Source organism: Toxorhynchites rutilus, chromosome 1, assembly GCF_029784135.1.
Source record: "Toxorhynchites rutilus septentrionalis strain SRP chromosome 1, ASM2978413v1, whole genome shotgun sequence".
NCBI lineage: Eukaryota > Metazoa > Arthropoda > Insecta > Diptera > Culicidae > Toxorhynchites > Toxorhynchites rutilus.
In genome coordinates, this window is record NC_073744.1 from 35,565,315 (window position 1) to 35,589,945 (window position 24,631).

A 24,631-nucleotide genomic window follows, 5' to 3' on the forward strand; every position below is an offset into this window, starting at 1 on the left:
GTTCTCTCCCGGTTAAAGACGTGGCCAACGAGCATAGAAACGTGCATCTGACCAAGCAACCTGCTAGCGATATGGTGTTTTAATTGGTGGCTTCCGATGGTAAAAAATGAACCCGGTTTTCGTCCCAGAAGGTGACAAAAAGAAAGCACGGAGGTATACATCAAGATTTATGGTAAGTTTGTTATTCCGTGGATCTAAGAACAGTACGACCCGAAGTCAAATGGTTCATTTCAACAAGATGGGGCTCCGTGGCACACCTTCAACCGCACTCAGAAGTGGTTGCAGGAACATCTGCCGTTCTGGGCGAAGAATATGTGGCCGCCATCCAGCCCCGATCTCAATTCGCTGGATTTCTCAGGATGGCGCGTCATGGAAGCCAAGGCCAGTTCTAAATGTCACCTGAGTACAGCAAGCCTCAGACAAAGATCGACCCGTATCACGAGAGAATTGGGTTCAAGCTACTACGACCTGCCGTGCGTTCCGGATGCGTGTGGAGGCCGTAATAGCAGCATTGGAAACTCGATCGCTTAAGACTCTCAGAAACATCCATATCTAGAATCGTCTTATCAGTTCAATTGTTATTTATTATTGTTTATTTGTTTCAATTGATCTATCTCGAATGTCGAACGTGTGTCGGGCACACGTACAGAGCATCGAAGACTGCGACATACCAATTATGAGAACACTTGTAATACTAACCTCGAGTCAACCGCGAGTAATCGGTTACATATTACTAACATAGTTGTAAGCAAACATTGCCAAAATATTGAACTCCCAGCCCCGTTAGGCTGACGCCATATGAGCCTTAATAAAAATATATATTTTGGATAAAAAAAAATCTATCTCGAATGTTCTTGTAGAAACCATTATGTTCGTATCGTTATGTATGAAGCATAATCTAACAATATTCATATTGATGCAAGAAATTGTTCCTGATGAAAAAGGTAAGTGGTGATTATGGATTATGGTATGGTGTGTACAATGCACGTTTTGATCTTTTTTTTTCAGGTGCGGATCCAGGATATTCGCTGCAGATTTCAACGTGTGAAATGTATATTTCTTGTGTAATTTTTTAGTTTTAGTATGAATAAAGTAGTTTAAAAAAAAATGACATGAGTTTTCTTTTTTTATCCGATTCTTCTTCTGGGCTGTAACATCCCGTCCCTCCTCGCCATGGACGAGCGTGGACGATCGTTGACATTATATTCGACCCAACCATGGCTGTCTCAACTGAATTTAGGTATTGGTTGCACAGGAATCATTCGATTAATAATCGATAAGTATTCGATTAATCGAACAATTACGAGATATCGCTAATTTTGTCACTTCGGAGGGTTGGGGCCGACTCGATTCCTTATCTTCGTTGGATGAGGACTTCGCGTCCAATCCATTGACCTCGGAATGAATTTCACGATGTAAAAAGTGTGTAGAGGTGTAGAGTAGAGGGACGAATTTGGGATCATAATGATTTGGTTTTAATGTCTCTGTTAGAGAACACATTTCCCCCCCATACTTTCATGTATTTGCAATACCGATTTCTCCCAGGTAACTTAGTTTTGATGTCTCTGTTAGGGAACACATTTCGGTAGGAACAAAACTCCTTCCTACTTTCATGTATTTGCAATGCCGATTTCCCCCAGGTAGCTTGGTTTTGATGTCTCTGTTAGGGAACCGCCGCATGTGTCGTCAATTTCGACCAATTAGAAGTGGGTATTTCCGTTAGGATAGGGGTTGAGATTTTTCATTTGTTCGATAGTTAGTTTCATGACATATATTATTTTCTTATGGAGTGTTATGGAGTGCCGAAATCGATTGACGCAAAAATTTTATCAATCCATCATGAAATGACTGAGCAATAAGCGTTCGAAAATGGACAATTTTCACGATGTGCTCGATTCTCGATTTTCAATTTGTAACCCAATATGTTCCCGAAATACGTAATCCTACGTCAAAACTATGGATGAGTTATACCTATGATATAACCGCAAGGTTAACGCAGGACTACCGTTGGCTAAGTAATCAATTGTGTTTCTTAAATTAGCAATAATCGTACCACGGATTTTCCTCATTGTGTACGATATCGCCACTGCGCAGAACTATCTTTTGTGTGGATTGATTAAATTATTGATTAAACTGTGAATGAAAGAAACAATTTACGAATTCAATTGCAAACAAATCCCAATTTGTCAATTCATGCATTATGGTAGTAGTTAATACAGCAAATAATTATCAACATTTTGCCTAATCATCAAACGGTATGCGTAGAACTTCAGTGAATTGGCGACATTAAGGGATATCGTCCAATGCAGTCTTGAATAACCGAACCAATGCGTCGCATTGGTGTGCCCGCTTTTGTAGACTGTGTTAGCAAATAGAATTCCGGAGTGTAGAAATGCATGGGGGTATAAAAGTACTGACGACTTGGATGTATCTGCAATGCCGATTTCCCCAACTGCTTGGTTTCGGAATCTATTCGCGTTGACGGCAGAATGGTGTCGACATCTGGATACGACATTAGTTTGTATGAGGCGAACTATTCTCTATCAGATTAGTCGGCCCTAAGGCAGTTTTAAGTTGCTAAAATTTGTATGAAAATTTTTTCTCGACGTTATTTTTACCTACTAGAAGTACATCGTTCTGACCCTAATTCAAACTATTTTCTATGAACTTTCAGATATTCTCACCAAAATTTACCATTATAATATAAAATTTCATTTAGACACAATTTTTGTATGATATTTTTACACTAGCAAAAGTGATTTTCATTTACACAGAATACTAATTTGATTTGGGAAAAATAATTTTCATTGATAATTTTTATTTTGAAAGCGTGTTCATTTCTTCTGGAAATCCATATTATCATGCCTACTCCCCCATTTCGTGATACGAAGCTCAATGCCGTCAATGCGGATGTTAGGGAAACATTCCGATTTGCAGAAACGCAAGCGAGTACAAAAGAACCCGCAGCTTGCATCTATTTTGCAATGCCGATTTCCCAGGCTCCATGGTTTTAAAGTCTGTGTTAGGAAAACATTCTGATTTGCAAAAACGCAAGCGAGCACAAAAGTACCCGATTTTTTTTTATTTATAATGATACTACATCCCATTGAGAGATTAGATCTTCTTCACAATTTTTCGCCAATAGTCCCGATCCATGGCTGCAGTTCTCCAACTCCCGGCTGCACCGATTCTTGCCAAGTCCTGCTCCACCTGGTCCAACCACCTCGCTCGCTGGGCTCCTCTCCTTCTTGTTCCTACCGGATTCGATGCGAACACCATCTTTGCAGGGCTGCTGTCCGGCAATCTTGCAACATGCCCTGCCCATCGCACTCGTCCAGCCTTGGCGACTTTCTGAATGCTGGGTTCGCCGTAGAGTTGCGCCAGTTCGTGGTTCATTCTCCTTCTCCATACTCCGCTTTCCTGTACACCACCGTATATTGTTCTGAGCACTCGGCGTTCGAAAACTCCAAGCGCTTGTGAGTCCTCTTCAAGCATCGTCCATGCTTCGTGCCCATAGAGAACAACCGGTCGAATTAGGGATTTGTACATGGTACACTTCGTACGGGGTCGGAGATTGTTGGACCTCAAGGATTTGCGGAGCCCATAGTAGGCACGACTTCCATTGACAATGCGTCTTCGAATTTCACGGCTGTTGTTGTTGTCAGTTGTTATCAACGAGCCAAGGTAGACAAATTCCTCTACCACCTCGAGCTCGTCGCCGTCGATCACAACACTACTACCAAGAAGAACTCTGTTGCGATCAGTCCCTCCAGCTAGCATGTATTTAGACTTAGACGCATTGATCCCAAGCCCAATCAGCCCTGCTTCGTGTTTCAGTCGGGTATACAAGTCGGCTACCGTCGCATGTGTTCTTCCGATTATGTCCACGTTGTCGGCGAAGCAGATAAACTGACTAGACTTGTTGAAAATCGTGCCCCGCATGTTGAAGCCCGCTCTCCGCATAACACCTTCCAGCGCCACGTTGAAGAGCAGACAGGAGATTCCATCGCCTTGTCGAAGTCCCCTGTGAGTCTCAAATGATTCCAACAGCTCACCTGAGATCCGCACACTGCACCGCACACCGTTCATCGTTGCCTGAATCAGTCTTGTCAGCTTTCGGGGAAAGCCGTGTTCGTCCATGATCCTCCATAGCTGTCGTCGGTCGATTGTATCATATGCGGCCTTGAAGTCGACGAAGATGTGGTGTGTAGGGACCTGATACTCGCGGCACTTTTGGAGGATCTGCCGCAGTGTAAAAATCTGGTCCGTCGTCGAGCAACCGGGCATGAATCCCGCCTGATAACTTCCCACAAATCTACTTACTATTGGCGATAGGCGGCGGAAGAGGATCTGAGACAAAATTTTGTAGACACCATTCAGGATTGTGATGGCACGATAGTTCCCACAATCCAACTTGTCGCCTTTTTTATAGATGGGGCAGATTACCCCGTCCTTCCACTCCTCCGGTAGCTGTTCTGTGTCCCAGATCTTTACTATCAACCGGTGCATACACTCTACAAGTTTTCTCGGACCTCCCTTGAAGAGCTCCGCTACGAGGCCATCCTTACCAGCTGCTTTGTGGTTCTTGAGCTGATTAATGGCCTCCTTAACTTCACCCATCGTCGGGGGTGGTACGTCGTCGTTGTTCATTGCACCGGTGTAGTCCTCCTCAACGCCGTCTAGGTCTCCTGTCTGCGCGCTGTTCAGGTGTTCATCGTAGTGCTGCCTCCACCTTTCGATCACCTCGCGTTCGTTCGTAAAGATGCCTCCTTCCTTGTTTCTACACATTTCGGCCCGCGGCACAAAGCCTTTGTGCGAGGCGTTTAGTTTCTTGAAGAACTTCCGCGATTCTCGAGAACGATAAAGCAGCTCCATCTCTTCACACTCTTTCTCTTCCAGGCGGCGCTTTTTTTCCCGAAAGAGATGTGTTTGCTGCCTTCGTTTCAGTCTGTATCGTTCCACGTTTTGTCGAGTCGCTCGTTGCAGCATGGCTGCGCGTGCTGCATCCTTCTCGTTCAGGAGCGCTCGGCACTCGTCGTCAAACCATTCGTTCCGTTGTCCTCGTTGTTCATACCCGATGATGGTCTAATTGCTAATTGCTGATTTTAAGGAGTTCCAGCATTCATCGAGGGGAACAGCATCCAGTTCGTCTACCCCCGGTAACGCAGCTTCAAGACGCTGCGAATATGTTGCAGCAACGTTCGTCTCCTGTAGTCGTCGTAGGTGGTACCGTGGTGAGCGCTGGTGTCTTATGTTATTGACGACTGACAGTTTAGAACGCAGTTTGACCATCACCAGGTAGTGGTCTGAATCGATGTTAGCGCCACGATAGGTTCTGACGTCGATGATATCCGAGAAGTGCCGACCGTCGATCAAAACGTGGTCAATTTGTGTTTCTGTTTGCTGTGGTGATCTTCAGGTGTAACGGTATTGGAGGCTGTGTTGGAAGAAGGTGCTACGTATGGCCATGTTCTTGGAGGCAGCGAAGTCGATAAGTCTTAGGCCGTTTTCGTTGGTTCGCTGATGGGCGCTGAACCTACCAATTACCGGTCTGAATTCCTCCTCCTGGCCGACCTGAGCGTTCAAATCACCGATGACGATATTGATGTCGTGTTTTGGGCAGCGATCGTATTCACGCTCTAGCTGCGCGTAGAATTCTTCTTTATCGTCATCGGTGCTAGCTAGATGGGGGCTGTGGACGTTGATAATGCTGATATTGAAGAAGTGGCCTCTCATCCTCAATCTGCACATTCTTTCATTGATCGGCCACCAACCAATCACCCGTTTTTGCATCTCCCCCATCACGATGAAAGCTGTACCCAGCTCGTGTGTGTTGCCGCAGCTCTGATAGATGGTATATCCACCATGGAACGATCGCACCATCGAACCTTTCCAGCACACCTCCTGCAGCGCTACGATGTTGAAATTGCGGGCTCTCAATATTTCCGAAAGAATTCGGGTACTCGCAAGAAAATTGAGAGACTTGCAGTTCCATGTTCCGACAAAAGTACCCGATGTTTGCATCTATTTTGCAATGCCGATTTCCCCTGGCTCCATGGTATTGAAGTCTGTGTTAGGGGAACATCCTTTCATTCCAGCGATCTTACCTCAAGCAATCATGCGCAATCATAACTGAGAGGATTTCCGAGCGACACTTGCTTATACCGATTGGTGTTATTTCAATAGCCTGTTCTGTAATTTTAGGGCTATTGAAACAAGTTTTTGGATCAAGAAGTAATAAGCATATAACGTGTAGACATTTTATCTTCTGAATGAAGTGTTTATCATACCATTTCGTTCAGTTGTTTAGGAGGTATTAACGCTCAAAATATCGTTGCTCCGGCGTAACGCTTTCGTTTTCGAAACTTTCAACTTACACCCCAGTATAGAAATGAAAGACGTAGTCCGTAGACCACTTGCAAATAATATGTTTCTTCGTTACATGGAATAAATGTTTGATAAATAAAATATGATAAAATAAAAAAAGAGCTCCAAATCGGACAATTCCTTTCTCGAGTTTGGCTCTTATCAACACTTTTGGCGATCCATATTTATTTATATAGATAGAAGGTGATATAGGAATGCGTTTTATCACATTAACATCCATTTCCAATTTCGAACGAAGATCAATTTTTTTAGCGCAAACATAAAATGGCATCAAATGGATTTCCGAAAATTTTCAATTGTCATGTTTGGTTGGAATGTGTTTGGTTGAAATATGTGTGTTATTTTTATGAGACCCCTCTCCATTCCAGAGGAGGGAGGGATGTCATACCATCACAGAAACACTTCTCTTACCCAAAAATCCTCACATCCCAAATTTGGCTCAATTTGCTTGATTCCCATTTCCAATGTATGGGAAAATCGGAATGCTTCCAGTTTTCATTAATTTGAACTGTTTAGGGATTAGGTAATCATAATGTATAGCATTTCAGACAAATCTTAGAGAATTTCCGATTCGATTGGTATTCGAATAATCAGAATCCACTCGTTGTGAAAATAGTTATTAACATGAACTTTATTTCATAAAAAACGTTACCTGTTTTCTGATTTGGCAACCTTCCTGAAAGACACGGTTCTATGTCAAAAGCCGTTTAAAACGTTTTTTCTACGTTTCTCGATTTTGAAAAATAGTAAAATTTAAAAATATATAATTTGTTTATTGGCTCATGCGATAGAGAGATGCATACAGATTGTATTCATATAAATTCGACATAAATCGGTTCAGTGGACCTGGGGATATCGTGTACACCAGTTTAAAAAAATCAGTTGCGAGAAAAACGCATTTAAATTGTTATCAATTGTTATGGCCATAATAGATAAGATACCGCATCACTAAAATGGCTGTAGCTCGGCAAATAATGGGATTTTCAAAAAATCCTTTCTAGGGTATATGCCTAAAGTTCAGAAAAATGAATAACTTTTATTGGATTCTTTCAAATTTCTAGACTAGAATATTTGCTTGATACGTGAGTACCTTTGCCCCCATGGTACGCGTTGACAAATTCAAGTATAAATATTTGTTGAAAATTTTAATTCCACGGTTCACCCGCTGAATATCACCCTGCGTGGTATCTTGTAATGCTTGTTTTGATTTCTCATTCGTTCATTCATACATTTTCTCTCAACACACACATAAGCCCTACTGCGACCGCTCTCCGAAAACACCTTTCTTGTGGTCCCTTGTTGGAATGCGAATTCGCTTTCTCTCCGTTTCATCTCACCACACAGTTCAACGCAGAATCATTCGTGTGGTGAACTTGGTACCGTGCGGACGCGTGTACTTTCGTATCTCGTACTTTCGGTTTCGAGCTGTGTGTCACATTTCGATATTTGTCGCGGTGTTTCTTGGTAGTCTGTAGTGAAGTTTTGTTTTGTCTTCTTCGGTGTGCCGTGTGATTTGAGTGCGAGAGTAGTGGGCGGAGGAGCAATACGAAAAAAGGTTTGTGTTTATCTTCCATGCGACGCCTGGTACAGCAGCGAGTTGCGAACGACACTAGAAATACGGCACGGTATCCTACTGCAGGAGACACCACAGCCAGTAAACACCAAATCGTCTACGGTGTCTCACTCGCGACCGACCCGTGTCCGGTTTTTTCTCTTTATTTTTTATTATTTTCTTAAATTTCTTCTGTTTATGCTCTGGGGAGGTATAGGTGTGCGCGTGTTTGTGTGTGTTTTGCCCCACACGCAAACACACGTTCGAAGGTGTGTGAGAAAGGTTTAAAGCACTTTCCACCCAATGCCCCCCTTTTCGGTTGTTTTCCCTTGATCACACAAATGTTGATCAGCGATCCACTCTTTTCTCCCCTCGGTTGCCCTTTTTTTTGGGATGAATGATCAATCAGTACTAAATTTCACCCGATTTTGATCTTTGAAGAAGTGGATCGAGCGATCCACTCTTAAGGGATTGGTTGTCAACGTTCGCATCCATCGACTTGAACCTATTTCTGAGTAGACTGGATCGCGCGGTAAGCGCCACCAAAGCAAGAGAAGAGTGTTACGTTTTAAATTTAGAAGTAAACAAAAAAGTGTCAGTGTCAGTGAAAAAAAATGGGGTACACAACGTGCGCGTGTTTATTTGTGGCAATGATTCAATATGAATATTTCTGCTGTATTTCATCATCGCCTCATAAAACGCGGAGAACAACACTCTAACAGCAGTAGCCGCACTCGTTAGATGATTTAGTTGTTATTGGGCCGTTTTATCATCCGCGATTGTCATCCCTAAGATTTTGAACGGCTGACCACAAATGCCCTCCTCAACTGCACAGCTTCATAGCGAGCGAGGGAGAAAGAAAGCATATTGTGGATAATAGAACTCATCGTTTTTGTTTTGTTTTGAGGAAGAGTCCATAAGTGGTTCAAGATTGCACCCAAGTCAAGGGATAAAAGCAGCGAAAAATAACCATCCCCGCTTGAGGGAACAAGTACTCCGAAGTTTGGACAGGTCGAGGTGCACGTCCCACCGTGGAAGCGGCGGGGTAAGATAAATTTAAAGTGTTCAACCATATGGTTGTGGATGTGAATGTATATGTGTGTGCGTGTGTTTGTGTTAGTGTGAAACGAACAAAAAGAAGTCGAAGTGAACCGCGACCAGAACCTGATTGACTTGATTTCCATACTTGCCACACACATATACCCTTGGGCGCAGGGTATCAGGAGGGAGGACTTGGAGTTCCCGCAGAACAACTTGCCAACTGATCAACCAAGACACGGCGCTGTCGAAGTCGATCCCTCCCCGGAAGGCTGCGCCGTAGGGAAGAGGGCGCAGGGTTTGCGTAGAATTCGATGGCGGTGGTCGCCGTTGTCGTCGTCGGAGTTTTGGTCAAAACAAAAGCGGATCCCGATTGCTGTATCGGTAATATGTCATTATTATTATTGATTCCGAAGAAAGTGGTAGAAACCGGCCATAATTGCATAATTTGATGACCAGAGAAGTAGGTCACGGCGCATAGCAGTGTCATTTAAAAAATTATAGAGTCGACGAGGAAATCACGCGAGATTCGTGAACAATGTCAACCTTCGAGGTTGGAATGAAAGATATGAACATATCATTACATCAACGTCAGTAAACCATAACTTAGTAATACAGTCAACTCTCCCTAACTCGATATCCAAAGGGACCATCGAGTTAGGGAGGTATCGAGATACAGAACATTTTTTCCTAATTTTTTTTTATGTCTCAAATTGTCATATATTAGGGTAAGTGTCCCAATTATGGTATGAATTTGAATTTTTGATTCATTCCCTTAAAGTGAAAAAACACCTTTCTCATATAAAAAAAATATTTTTTCCAGAATCTTTCAGGAGGTGATAGACGGTTATATTTCACGAAAAAAATCCTTCTACGCATATGTTAGAATTTCAACGATGACAGACTTATAGAACTTTTTCTTTGTTTCGGATTCTGTTGGCTCAAACTGACTCTACATTGAAAAGTATGCTACGTAATCCGATTTTGTTGCTTTCATTTGAAAGATGAGAAAATTTAGTACAGGATATAGTAGTGGAACATCTAAATTAGTGGATTAAACATTTTTGAAGTGGAAAATTTAAAAGTTTTTTTTAATTTGTAATTTTATTTGTAATTTATCCTAAAAATTCATACTAAACTTGATTGTTTCTATCAATTAAATTAAAGCTCTCTAACCTCTATGGAGGTTAATTTGTTCTTTGACGCCCAACTTCTATCTCTCTTAATTTCGCTGCAATATCGATATAAACAATTCCTGATGAAGATTCAATCGAAATCTTCAAAAATCGCGATTTTTAACCCATTGTACTTATAAAAGCCACTTAAATTTCACCTTAATGCTGAAAGGTTATTTTTTTTTCTTGAAATTATTCATATTTGAATTATAAAAAAAAACTTTTTTTTTCAAACTGTATACAATCGAGTCCTAAATTTTACATAATCGAATCATATATAATCGAGTTTGTATATCATCGAGTTTGTATATAATCGAGTCCGACTTGCACGAGGCACTAGGTTAACAAAGAAAATATTGATTAAGTATGTTACTCAAACTGAATTGTAACGATCACGCAGGAACTGTTCAATCACAAAGAAATGTTCGAATAGTTTCACAGGAACATTTTCAGTTGATTTCAATATTCCGGACATATTCTTCAGGTTTGATTTAACGTTCGAATTAACATCTCAATAGAACTACTATCTTCAGCGTTTTTCTCAGGTTTTTCAACACTTTCTAGTATATCGGTATCTGGCATCAGATCACAACAAATCACGTTTTGGTCCTTTTTGCACTAAGTATTAAAAGACATTGAGCAATCGAACGGTATTGTACCGTCGACATCGCTCACGACACATTAATTATGCCAGCGGAATATCACTCCCGTCCATGTTGGTTGTGCTTTAAAGTTAGGATTTCCCAGTTTCTGGACAAATTCTCAAGCCATATTCCGAAGAATAGAAGAGGGGTAAATTGTTTTGTCTAGCTTGACAAGACAAAAATTCATTGACCGCTCCAGCTTCTCGATTCTGACCAACCTTATATGCTAGATACAATTTTCCATTCCGATTCCATTTTTACTTTAGTTTGAGTAGTGTTGATACCGCACTTTGTGCAATACTGAAATTATTTGCAGCTTCAGACCCCTTCCGTCCATATTTTTCGACCTGCTCGATGATGCTCAAACCTTGCGCAATGGTTAGCGTTTTGATTGTTCGCTTGAAAGGTTTCTCGTGGTTTTCCATACTTGAAAAGAAATTGTTTGATGACACGAACACTCCGTCTTCACGCACAAAAACATGTACGCGAAAATCAATCGAGTTAGGGAGGTGAAAATCCATGGAAAAATGAATCAAAACACATCGAGTAAGAGAGGCATCGAGTTATGGAGAGAAGAATGCTTGTAAAATCGAATGTGCCATGAAATCCATCGAGTTAGGGAAAATATCGAGATACAGAACATCGAATTAGGGAGAGTTGAATGTCTATAGTCGACCCTACAAACATTAAATAGTATAAATTGGCATATTCTAAATCTTTATATGCGATATGGGATCGAATAACAATCCTATATGGTCGGTGTTAAGTCAGAGAGGACCAAGTAGCAAAATTGAAAATTTCGAGTTATTGATGACATTAGGTTGAGCATTTTGTTATCTACATACCACATTTATCAGATTGGGAAAATCACGCGTACAGCACGAATAACGTATCGAAATTGTTTTGAACGCTAAATGAAAACCCTTTATAACACCAAACTTCAAACTCGTTTTTCTCGAAGTCATTAAAATGTCACATGGTCCGGTCTGACATAACACCGACTATATAATGTTTGCAATTTATGTAATCGTATAAAATGCGAAAACTCCAATTTTCTTCATTACTACAGATTAAATCGTAATTCGGCAGAACAATCATCGATTTTGTGATATACACTATCGTAAAATCGGTCTGAACGACATCATATCATATCAGGTCGATGGAGTTAGTGGGTCGCATAAGGTTATAATTTTAATCAATTCAGTATTGCTAAAAATCCCATTACATCCTGTGGAAAATCGTTCAAATCACATTCAACCGTGATTGAGGACATATTACATCATATATGAAATTGGGGTCTTCAAAGTTTTTTTTGATAACAAATGTCTTCAAATTGCATGAAATGTCGAGATCTACTATCACCTCGAATATTTTTTGTGTCAAAAATTGGTCGTTTTTTCGGAATACGAGGCAAAACTTATGGGTGCCAATGGAACTGGTCATCTTGATTTTTCAGACGGGACTTCTTGCGATATTTTGATTTGCACGATAAAATACCCTATCCAAGATATTAGCTCAATCGGACTTCATTTACTATTGTCGCAGACGTCAAAATGTGTTTTTTTGAAAACCGAAAATCACCCAAGCGGGAAGTTTATTAATTTCTGCAGAATAGAAAGTATGAATTCTTCTACAACCAACGACGGGATATCCATGACTTGATAATGGAATCAGCCGATACCTCGTACCAAGTCTTGGTTACTCAAAACATAGCATCCCTAATGTTGATTTCCTTAACCATGTCATCGAATTCTCCTTGGCTCTTGGATGCCAAGCTTTAGCTCACGCATAACCGTTTGCTTGGCATTTTGTTCTTAAATTTGAAGAAAAAATTTGCAGTGTCTGAGCTTAGAGGCACGGACGGAAATTTGACGTAGGACTTTAAGTAGATTTTGTAACTGTTCAGAAATCCGTAGATTCAACTCATTCAATACTCCAAATGGTGGTTCTAAAACAGGGGTTTTCAGATTTTTTTTTATGGCTGAGCACTTTGCATAGCAAAAATATTTGACAGAACACCTGCATTTCTTCAATGATAGAAATAAATCCTATTTGCACTCTATTGGGAACAGTTCTGTTACGGTTTCGCGTCGCAGTTGCACGACATCTGGACCGGAGTGAACAAGAAAATTTGCTATCCTAGTTAAATTAAATTAAAGATTTCTTTTCAATGTTGGTTTCCAAGTGGTTGCATTTCCTCTAACTTCGCGAGCCCCAATTTTCCACGGAGCACCATTTGAAAACCCCTGCTTTGGAACAACCATTTGTTATATGTACCGAACTGAACTTCAAACGGATTGAACAAGTTGCAATGGAATTCGGAATCATTAATTATTAATCCTGTCTATTTTTGATAGTAAACAGTTGAAAAAATCAGATTAAAAGATATTCCAACATCGACATTTTTTGGTTTTTGTGTATCAATTCGTCGATTCATAAATTTACATAAAAAATCTTCATCAATAAAGCCGTCCCTACGTAAGTTGAAATAGCCAGCCTGCCTCGGCGATATTATCCTTGCCTGTGGAGACTCGTAATAATTATATTGACAGGTGAGGCATATTGATGCATATCTCATAACCATGAGTGCTCCCTTGTGAAGTTTGTGAGGATTCTGTAGTGAACTGATCGCAACGGGTGTTGTTTCTTCTCAGGGAAGGGGAAGGGGAATGAACAAGTGGATTTGTGGAAGTCATCTCTTCTCCTTGGATTCTGATAAGTGAACCGGCTCTTTTGAACCATTTTTAAACATTGAGTGTTAGCTGGAACCCAATATGAGGCTACCTCAGAGCTATTCATGTCCTAGTATTGATAGAGTTAGATTAGATAGGACATTCTCTAATTTGTATGAAACTAATTTTTTATAATTATTGGGAAAAGAATGGGTGCTTCTTCTTTAACAATCGTAAATTGTATGTTGAAATATGTTCCTCACCCAACAATGCTGTATGTTATAATTTGTTCCGTGAAATTTTTCGTATTTTCTGATGGGGCTAAACCAGTGCCAAATGGTCCAGGAGATGTATTTAAGTGGAAATTAGCATTTAGAGCTCGACAGTTATTCTCTAGACAAAAACAGTCTTCGACAACGTTGTTGCATATGATAGAGCGCTCATTTTTATGTTCTCAAAAAAAAAGGGTAACCAATAAGAAACTATGACTTTATCTAAATAGAATGTTCCAAAAGCTTGTTTTCGACTTTCAGAAGAAGAGAAAAGAGATCTGCATGGTGGGTGTTCGAATTCGAGTTTGTATCACTGTTTTCAAATCGAACCCTGTTAGCAACATCCAAAACATCAACCAAGCAATTTCAACTTGCAGAACTGGCAAAAAAGAGTGCGATTGACTCTTAGTGGTTTTTTTCTGGATGAATTTTCATATTACAAACAAATCCAACAGTTCATTCATAAAAAAAGGCAAGCTGCCTGATCTATTCCAACAATACCAACAACAACAAAACAAAAATGAGTCAATCTTTCCGCACCAGTGGATAACATAAACAAATCCCATCATTCGCTATTTCTCCGAACGTGTGTCGGGCAGACACACACACTCCGTCCACGCTGCCACAAGCCTGCAACTCTCACACATGCAAGGTAGAAATAGGCCGAATCTCGGCCTCAACACACCTCCTCTACCACTAATCCGACCCGTTTCTGACACAGGTCCTGGTAATTGTTATTTTAATCGTTTTTAGTGTAATTTTATTATATGCTAAATTCACCACCGATCACAATTGGGGTGTATTTCAAGCAATTGCACCGCTGGCGAAGGTGGTTCCGAAGAGCCCACTGTGGGTGTGTGGGTGTGTTAGTCAAGCGAATCCCACCATGTGCGGAGGTATGGTGCTCTGCAGGTGAGGTGAGGGTTTATTATGCTCCTCGTACCTTTCGTTCCCTTCTAATCCGGTTCCTTGCGTACCTGTGTGTTATGGATGGGTTGGTGGAATAATGTTTTTATTGCTGTGCTTTTTTCCCTTTTCTTTCCTTTTTACGTGGCTTTGTTTACCAGCGAGATCCCGTATTCTGCCAGCATCCAGCCATATTAATGCCCAGCAACGAGCGTGAGGAAAAGACTTTCGTGTGGCGCAAAATACTCGTCGTATGTGCGCGGTATATGCATCAGACGGTGACGGATGGTACGCTGGAACATGAATTAGGCGATCCCACAGGCTAACTAAATTGACGCCAAGAGGGCATTCAAATTTAATATTTTGTCGCTGATGGAAATGAACCTTGCAGCAAATTGAAACTCGTCAGCATGCCATCGCCGTCAATGACTTCCAGAGGAGCAATAACTCACGACTCTAACAAATGTTAATTGCTTTATTACCCTTCAGCACATACTTTGCTCGATTTTTTTTTTCTTCGCTTCGATCTGTGTGCGTCTCTCGTTCAGAGAGCCCTCCCTCCATCCATTCGTCCGCGTTTCGGCAGAAGTGTCGAAAAGTGATCCACACCCTTAGCAGCAACACAATAAAATATTTAATTGACTCGAAAATAACTTCCTCCATTTCATCGATTTGGAGATATAACATTTCACAGCTACAAGTTTTTTTTTGCTTGTCCACTTCTTGGGCAATCATGTCTGAGATCGTGTTCGCATTCATTCCTATTCGATGAGTGCTTCCTTGTAATGGATTTTATTTAGTGAATGGAACATGTTTTCCCTCGATGTTGACTGGTCGGAGATTCGGATTCTCATCCACGTGGGCAAGTGGCGTGGATGAAAATCTAAAACAGATCAAAGGGAAAGTGGATCTATCCTGTTTCGTTTGTTATTGCCCATTATCATCGATATCAGTTGATTTATATCTATACGAGTTGCGAGAATTTCTACTGTGTAGATTCAAAAGTTTTCCGTTTTTAATTTCATCGAACCATTTCCAGCAATTGCTTTTCACTGAATCATTCAAAGCAGAAGCGACTCTTTCCGACACTTTTATATTCGGAAATTCCATGGAAAAAGGACGCAATAAAGAAATAAAAATGATCCGAAACCATTATGGAATTGTTTTAGATCCGTATTCTTTTTATTTGGCATTTCATTGGGGGGCGGTTTTGAAAAATAGGTCTCTTTGCCAAATCTGTCCGTTTTTTACATTTGTGAGTTGTGAGCTTTTTCGCCAAAGGATGATTTTTTTGTGTGGTTCTCTCGAAATTACTCGATTTTGTATGCGATTTACTCGAAATTACACGATTTTCGCGTTAGAAAAGAATTCAAAGTACAACTATTTGTGTCTTGCTTGTAAGAATGAAATGAGTAGCATATATTTGGGTAATAAATAAATTAAAATATTAAGTAATATGTTTTGTATTTTATTATTGGAGGATAAATACGAATTCTACAATTTGATCCTAAGATGTCAATGCAAAGGAAGTACAGTAGAACCCCGATTATTCGCGAAAGCGAGTTCCGTAGTATGTTTTATAGGCCTTTCCGAAATTTGTCAGTGAGTGGTAGGCTCATGTGTTTTTCATTTTGCTCATGCCATTCACATTATCTGGCCAATGATTTAAACGACATTACAGATTGGTAGTTAAATGATTTTTGTGTTAATAGAATAGAGTTTTCATGCTGAAATACACCTGATATAAAAAAATAGAGAAACAGTGTGCGAAGTCTGAAATTTTAAGTGTTTTGACATGACGTTTTGAAGCTACAAGCTGCAGGTATTAGTATATTCAACGTACATATTTTTATCTTAACGTGTGAGTGTAGTGGACAACAATATCGAGAAGAAATGAAACCACGATTTTTCTCTGTCTTTTCAAAGATTTTCTGGACTAACACATTTTTTTGCTAACCAACTCAATAGTAAATCCTATGAACCTTATCAATCAGATTTCAGATTTCAACCATCGCAACGCAAATCGAAAAGCAGTTTTGAAAGTTGATTGGCAAAAAATTGTGTTAGTCTAGAAAATCTTTGAAAAAAACAGGGAAAATTCGATGTTTCATTTCTTCCTGATATTGCTGCCCACTACACCTACACACCATGATAAAAATATGTACCTAAAATATTCTAATACCTGAAAGTTATAGCTTGTTGATGTTGATTATTAAGAAAATTGTCGAGATATTAAAATCGATGATTGTCAAAAAATTCAACAAGATGTTAGACCTTGAAAATCTGTATACCGTTATTCACAGGAACAAGAAATGAGGAGTATAGAAGATAAAACTTCATCAAATTCAATTACAATTTTTAATCAGTCAATTTGGGTATTGCGAAGAAATATAAAACAATAAACATTTGTTTTACACGTAAGAAATATGTTCGTGGAAAATGTTAACAGCAGAAGCCTTTTTATATGTTAAAATGTGTGACAACGAATGAATTTTCTAAACACTGAACATATAGAAAAAAAATGAAAGATTTCGAAAGCTTATTACTCGAACGTTTTTTTAATAGATCGCAAAGGAGTTTGCATCAATTGGTAGGAAATATTTCTACGCATCTATCATAATGAATAACATTTAATTTTTCTTGAGATAAACCATTAAATAATGGTGAAATGTCAAGCGTTATCCGCGCTATGTGCCTAGTTTCAATTGGTCCAATTTGTGCTCCTCAAATGGTTCCGACCAAAAGGTTCAACCAGAATAACAGCGAAATATAATATGAATAAAAGCGAAACATTGAATCGTAAGCCCCTCTCCTTGTAATTCTACCGTCAATCGAATCAAATAAATTTGGCAGTTGCCTCCAGGTGATAACCATTATCCAGCGCTTTCGTGTAATCGATCCAACACACAGTGAGGACACTGATGCGAAATTGCCTGTGGCTGCATTCAGAGTTCGTCTAGAAGAGTGCATTAGCAAAATAAGGACACAAATTTCAACATATAGCAGTTTGTTCTCGTGAATCCATCGGCGCGTTTTCAGGGCCACCAAACCTTTCACAGAAGAGTTATTACAATACAATTCAATGCAACAGCTCGGTGCATTTTAAAATGACATCCGAAATAGTAAAAACAGTAAACTAGTTTTTGTTTGCTTGTTCGCAGGCTCTCCCTTGTGTGAATTTTGGAGTTTTTTTTGCTTATTGGTCGTTGGAGATTCAATTCCAATCGATCATGAAATTTATATGACCTTTGTGCCGGAAACTATAGTTAGAAGTTGCGTCGTTGGAGATGTAAATTTGCTAATAGATTATTTTTATCGACAGCCCATAGTGTAGTCCTACGTCCCTTTGTTTATGTTCCCCACAATAACCTACCCGTTTTTTTATTTTCATGGAAACGATCATTTTATTGTATTTATGTGTTTAAATTTGTAAGACTGAAAATGTGGACATCTGATGTATGTGTAAAATCATCCTGAAAAAAGAGAGAAGGAAAGAGATAGAGAAAGAGAAAAAGAGGGAGGAGAGAAAGAGAGAGAGAGAGAGAGAGAGAGAGAGAGCGGACAGCTGTACAAGCCTCATTACTAGAGACTAGATATACCTAGATCGAAGTATATTATGAGTAATATCACAAAAACACAATCATGCGAGTAAATTAAGAAAAAAAACAAATTTAGAAATGCAAAAAAATACGGTCACAACGAATACATTATGCATTCATAGATTTTCGGGAAAAATTTAAAAAAAATTGCGAACAATAAAAACACTGTGACGCGCAAAACTTTTGAATTTTGAAAATTTTTGTACTGGATCTCTAAATCCCAAAAAAAGAGCAAGATTTTTTTTGCTACTTTAATTCGTGATCAACAAAAATTTTGATGATATTTCTAGATGCACCGTAATAAGATGTACTTTCAGGTTTTTTTCTATTTTTTTCTCGAAGCTTTTGAGAATGACCCGCACAAAATTGAACAGTACGTTTCCTCCTATATTGAACCACATCTTCTTCTTCTTGGATGGCACTAACGTTCCAGTGGAACTTTTGCCTTCTCAACGTAGCATTACTTTCGTCATTTTTATTAGTAGTATTTGGTTGAGATTTCTACGCCGAATAAAACGCCTCGCATGTACTCTGGAGTGGCAAGCTCTAGAATACGCGTGACCACAGTGCAAACCGGAAGAATTTTCTTTGACGCAAAATCCCCCAGCCAGAACGGGAATCGAACCTGAACATGATAGTGTGGGACGCTAACCACTCGGCCACGGAAGCACAACCATATGGGTTTCATAAAATAGCCAAAATTTCATATTTGATACCTTATACTATATTTTCCATAGAGCTGGTGATTTGGTTTGGAGGTACTTTTTACTTCCTTACTGTGCCAAAACCTTTGCCGATAAAACTTTTTTTTAATTTGTAAACTTTAAACCGGTTGAGCAATTTTTTATTGATCTACAGCAAATAATAGGTAGTTGGATGAACTATCTGGGAATATCAGAATCTTGCTGGATGATGTAGTAAAAGTGACCCTAACCAAATTACCAGCCATATTGGAAATATTCTATATGGTACCAAATAGGAAGTTTTGTTTTTTTTTAATCCCTACATGGTGCACCATACGTTCTATGGTGGAATTTTTATTGTTTTCCTTGCCATTCTCAATAGCTTTTAGATAGAAATTTGAAAAAAAATCTGGAAGTGTATCTTACTGTCAAGAAATATAGTCAATAAACTTGAAAAAATTCAAGTACCAAATTTTGTTTTCAGTTTTTTTTTATTTCGACATCCAAAATGGTTATATTATAGTTACATCCAAATTGGTTATGTTATCCTAGAACTAAGCGTTATGTATAGTTTATCATGTAGAATCGCATGTAGATTCCATTTTTTACGTTGTTTTCTCTTAACTCTCTGCATGTCTGCATGTGAAATAAATCAAGGTTCGGACACTACCAACTTAAGATTAACTTGTTCTTTTATATAATTTAGAAAATAATTTATTGATTTTCTTTGCTTATTAGAATTTGTAGTACTTACTCTTACTCGACTAGTGTTAAAACTATTTCAATATATCCACAAAAATCTCATCATCATTCATCATAGGAAACCCATAACAGAAAAAAAAGATCTGTTCTATATTTCTTGCAGAAAACTAGAGAATATTCATTCTATACGGAAAATTTAATCATAGTTCATTATTTTTATGTAAAAATGCGTTTACTCCCTGAAATGTAAACCTTTATTTGCTCCATGCGCACATGCAGTTTCTGGCCACCAGGCTTCAAAACGTTTCCCAAAGCAAATAATCAAGAATGCAACATGCGAACCAAACAGCTCGAAAAATTATGCTGACAGCTTTCACCCAACTGTATAACAGCAAAATAAGGCTAACGAGTGAAATTCTGTTCAATTAGAACTACATAATGGGGCCAAACTTCAATTTTAGATATTTCTCATTCATCACTGCATCACTTCTTGAAGGAAATCTTATCATACTTTTAAAATAATAATAACAATACTTCATTTAAAATCGCATTCGTAGTCTTCAAAGGCGAAGTTCTCTCCAAAAGTATTTTTTTCTTGATTCTCTAAACCTTATGCCGGATGTTTCCAGCATTTTCAATTGGTCATTTAACAAATGATATGCCCGGGGAAAACATTGTTGAAATTATTTCTAGTGACAATTTTCTGCTTTATTACAAGTTATGGTTGAACAACTGGATGTGTTAATTTAAAATAACTAACAATCTGAAAGAAAATATTGAAACGGAAACTTTGATGAAGGAATATCTACTCTTACAACTAATATGTTTTATTGAGGTTAGCATAAAAACTATAGAAAATGATCACGGAAAAAGGTTGATGGATATTTAATCCATTGCGTTTGGAGATGACAATATCCTAAACCTAGGAATACCTACGAGGGTGACCGGTAGATCGCTGACTACCGTTTGGCCATCCCTGCTCTATATGGTTCCCTATAAGAGCTATGGTGAAAAACGTAGTTTTCTTTTTTTGCACGTCATTCTTGGAAATGAAAATTTGAAAAAAATACTTAAAGTGCATCTTACTATGATGTACCGCGACATATCATAAAAAGTATATAAACAATTAATATTTTTTGGACTTTTTTTTAATTTTCCAAGTTTTTGAATTTTCAGATTCATCAAAACATAATTTTCATTCAAATGTACTTGTTTTTGATATGTGTTTTTCTCAGAATTTTGAAACATCGTTTGGCCCATTTTTTTAGGTAATTAGTAATCCTCTCCCCCTATATAGAAATCAAATACGTTGTCCTAAATCAAAAGTTTCGAGAACACAAAAGACGGCGTTTAATATTGAAATATCTTCGAAAACTCCGCATAAAATCGAAGTATCGTGAGTAGACATTTTATTCCATCATCTATCCTTTCCGTTGCTGCTCGAGTCACCCTGCCATTCTTCAACTGTTCACTGTCAAAAATCGATTCTTCAATCAACCCTCTCCTTAATATGGGTTGTTGACAATATTGCTAATTTGTGCTGTGAGAAACTGGACCATCTGATATCCCAGTTCTAACAGCAACATCACGCTTATAACCATTGAGTTTAGGTACCACTTTCAAAAAGCTTAAATCCAATCGAGATGGTAACCTGCGGATGGTCTTGACAAAGAAAAACAGCTTACGCCACGGTACGATTTCTGAGAATCCGGGGGGACATAACCGGATTGAATCAATTTATCGGCAATACGACCATAACTTGTTGGACGGTTCGCGAAGAGGAACCCGATTGACTTGATCATGACATTGTTGCATATGCGTGGAAATTACACATGATTCAATATCCCGTAGAACTAGTCCGGGAGTTCATAATCACGATGCAGCTGTGGGAGTCCATAAATTATCATTAAAAGGAGTCAATGCAAGTGCACACACGAAACAATGATAAATTTCTTTTTCGAAGTAGTTATTCAACACTAAATAAACTGCTAATCTGGTTCTGTTTTCTCGGAAGGATCTCAGTTCTTTCCGCTACCTCCCGAAGATCCCCCCGTGACCATCCGAGAGCCATCCGATGCGATGATTGCTGGGCTTCTTTATGCTCTCGCTGACTAGTTCATTCCCACTCCGCATCACCACAGCAGCGCCTCCAGGATATTAACCCCAACATGTTGCTGAGGCCGGTCTCGAGCGGGTTTTGTGCGTTTTCTAAGAATAATAAAACAAGACCATTACGGTCACCACCGCCACCGCTGCCGTCGTCGCCACCATCATCATCGTCACCATCGGCAGCAACATTGGTTGTATGTTTCTCGTCACCCCCACCACCTTCGTCGTTGTCGTCGTCTAGCTTCTACCCTCTCGAGATCCATTCTTGCGAGCAACAACGCCCAACTTTGTTCCCCATACTGTTGCGCCTCCACCGGTGTGTGGTTCTGCTACTGCTGCCGTTCTCACTGACTTGTGCTGAAATATTTTTATTTTTGTTTTTTTTTTGGTTCGTAATTTATCCCTCCGTGGCTTCTCCAACCCGGTTTCATCAACGAACAACAAGTACACGAGACGTCGTGTGACGTCGTTTTGTTGAGTTTATTTATGACAGCGCTAGTTTATCGATGAATAAAGTTATCCAAACAGTGTCTATGTAAACAACAGTTTCGGTTATTGGAATTTGTCCTTCACAGGCCCGCATCAGTGCCAATAAAGCTATAGAGAACTTCTCCTTCCGTATAACTGTAATCAACATAATATTGTTACACTTGGGGATTCGGAGAAAAAAGTTATTCTGCATATTTTTGCGCCCAGAAAGGGAACCTTTTCCCTGTCTTCAGAGAATTTTTCCGTCAAAGCAAATAGCTTCAGGTGAAGTAATAGATGCCACCGGTTCGGATGCCCCATGTGTTGCTTGGCTCGCCAACAATTATGAAGAAATATAGAATTTGCCAACGAAAGTTTAGTTTCCATGTTTTCCACCACTACAAGTCGTCAGAATTCGACAATTTGCGGTGGGCAATGATCAACTATGCAGTCGTATAGAAAGCTTCCTTCCCTCAGCAGAAGGTTCGCCAGTTTTATTCGACGTTCCGTAACATCAGCTATATTTTGCATTTCATTACATGCCAAGAAGGAGTGCTTCGATGGAAACAAGAAGGTTAATTTTAATAAAAGCTATTTGAGATATTTTGGAAACTGTTTAATCTAGACATAAAGCTGTAGGGGGAGGTTGCCCTAATCGGACAGGTGGCCCTGAACCGATTACCCCTTGGATCACGAGAATGGTGCTATCTACCGAGTTTTAGTAGTGTCAAATGAAAGGTGTTACTACGCTGGCAATTTGGTTGCACGGTGACCTTTTGCTGTTTCCTTCATTCTAGCGTTTCGGTGCCGTTTTGAGTTTTCAATGCTTAAAAATAGGAAAAGATATATTTTTGACCTGTACGGAGAATGAGTTAAATGTTCTTGTATATGTCGAAAGACTTCAAACATTGTTGATTATATGCAGGGTTGCCACTTTAAATTCTGTAAAATTTTCCGAAAAAATCGTTATATCTGTATTTTTAGCAAAAAAAATCTGTATAAAAAATAAAATGAAGGTTTTTTTGAATTCATTTTTCTTATTTATGGGTTGTCGTATCAATACAACAATATAAATCATGAAAAGGTTTTCTCATAATCCTTTGGACTGCATGATGCTTATACGTGGTTTTGTTGATCTTTGCCTTCAAAATTTTCGGGTCACTCAATTCGTTATCCAAGCCAGACAACTCAGAGGATTATTATTACCTGCTTCAACGAATTGTGGAAATTGGCACATCAAATCAGCTTGACGAAATTTTTAGGATTTATGAAGGCCGTGGTTTTGATAATCGAATCGCTGAAATCAAATCGCTTTGAAATCTGTTTCATGAATTCAATATAGAAATCGCGACAAATCGATTTGAAGGTCAGCTTCATAGCCGCATCCAATCCTTTTTCGGCTTCTTCCGCATCGATACCAACGTAAAAATCCTCTTCAAAATCTTTCACATCAATGTCAGCATCAGCGTATCACTGCACGTAGCTCGCCAAACATACTACCTTGATCAAAAAGTTCCCGGAATCATACACGGTGGTCATCTGTTTTTTTATCTTTTTTTTGTAGGTTGGCACATCTATCATTAACATTATACAAACTTTGTAGTGTAATAGTTTTACATTTCTAAAAGTTACGCTGTATTGAGTACATCTGCTATTGTGCGTGCCTCACTTTTGTACAATTTGCAAATGCATACAATGCCATCGTTATTCGTGAACTTTTGGCTAAAAACGAAACGAGTACCATTCAACAACCACCGAATTCACCTGACTTGGCTCCCTACGATTTTTTGCTATTCAAACGACTCCGGAAACCACGTTTCAGCACTCGATATGAGATAATAGAAAAATCGAAGATGGCGCTGATGTCCATACCGCAAATCGAATATAATGAATGTTCCGAGGATTGGATCAAGCGCTAGCATAAGTGCGCTGCAGTCAATGGGGAAAACTTTGAAGGGCACAATATTGATATCGATGTATAATCTTGTATTTTTCATTTCCTGAATAAATTTCAGGAGCTTTTTGATCAAGGTAGTAAGTTACCCAACATGATCAGCAACGTTTGTTTAATTAAAAAGTTCGCAAAATTGAGAACTTTCTGATTGAAAAGTGTAATTGACGTTATTGATTAGCGGTAGAACAACGTTTAGGAACAGCATAATCGGTTTAGTCATAGGATCGTTTAAATGAGTCAATATATGATTGGCGAATTGTTTATGGTCATACCTAACTTGGAACAAAAAGAATAGTTTAAGCAAGGCGCCTAGAAGTACATCCCAAGGTGTGCCAATGTGCAAAAACCACTCTGCAGCCATCTTGGATGTCTACTCCACATCTCCATCTCCATTCCACATCCATGTGAAAACGTTTTTTACAGCAAGTTTTTTATCAATTAAAACAGATTTTTTTTGGAGTGCTCACTGA

The 24,631-nt window shown here is 39.1% G+C and overlaps 1 protein-coding gene across 7 annotated transcripts in view; it reads left to right on the plus strand.

The window, feature by feature from the left end:
• Positions 1–7,759: 7,759 nt before the first annotated feature.
• Positions 7,760–24,631, plus strand: part of LOC129761989 (tyrosine-protein kinase Fer) — a 119,870-nt gene continuing 102,998 nt past the window's right edge. For 4 of the 7 annotated variants that reach the window (XM_055759904.1, XM_055759905.1, XM_055759900.1 and 1 more), the window contains exon 1: positions 7,760–7,942. The gene's annotated coding sequence lies outside the window, so the exon portion shown is untranslated. Of the gene's footprint in view, positions 7,943–8,716; positions 8,985–24,631 lie in introns of those variants that run through there. The other 3 variants (XM_055759898.1, XM_055759901.1, XM_055759902.1) reach the window with 1 other exon arrangement.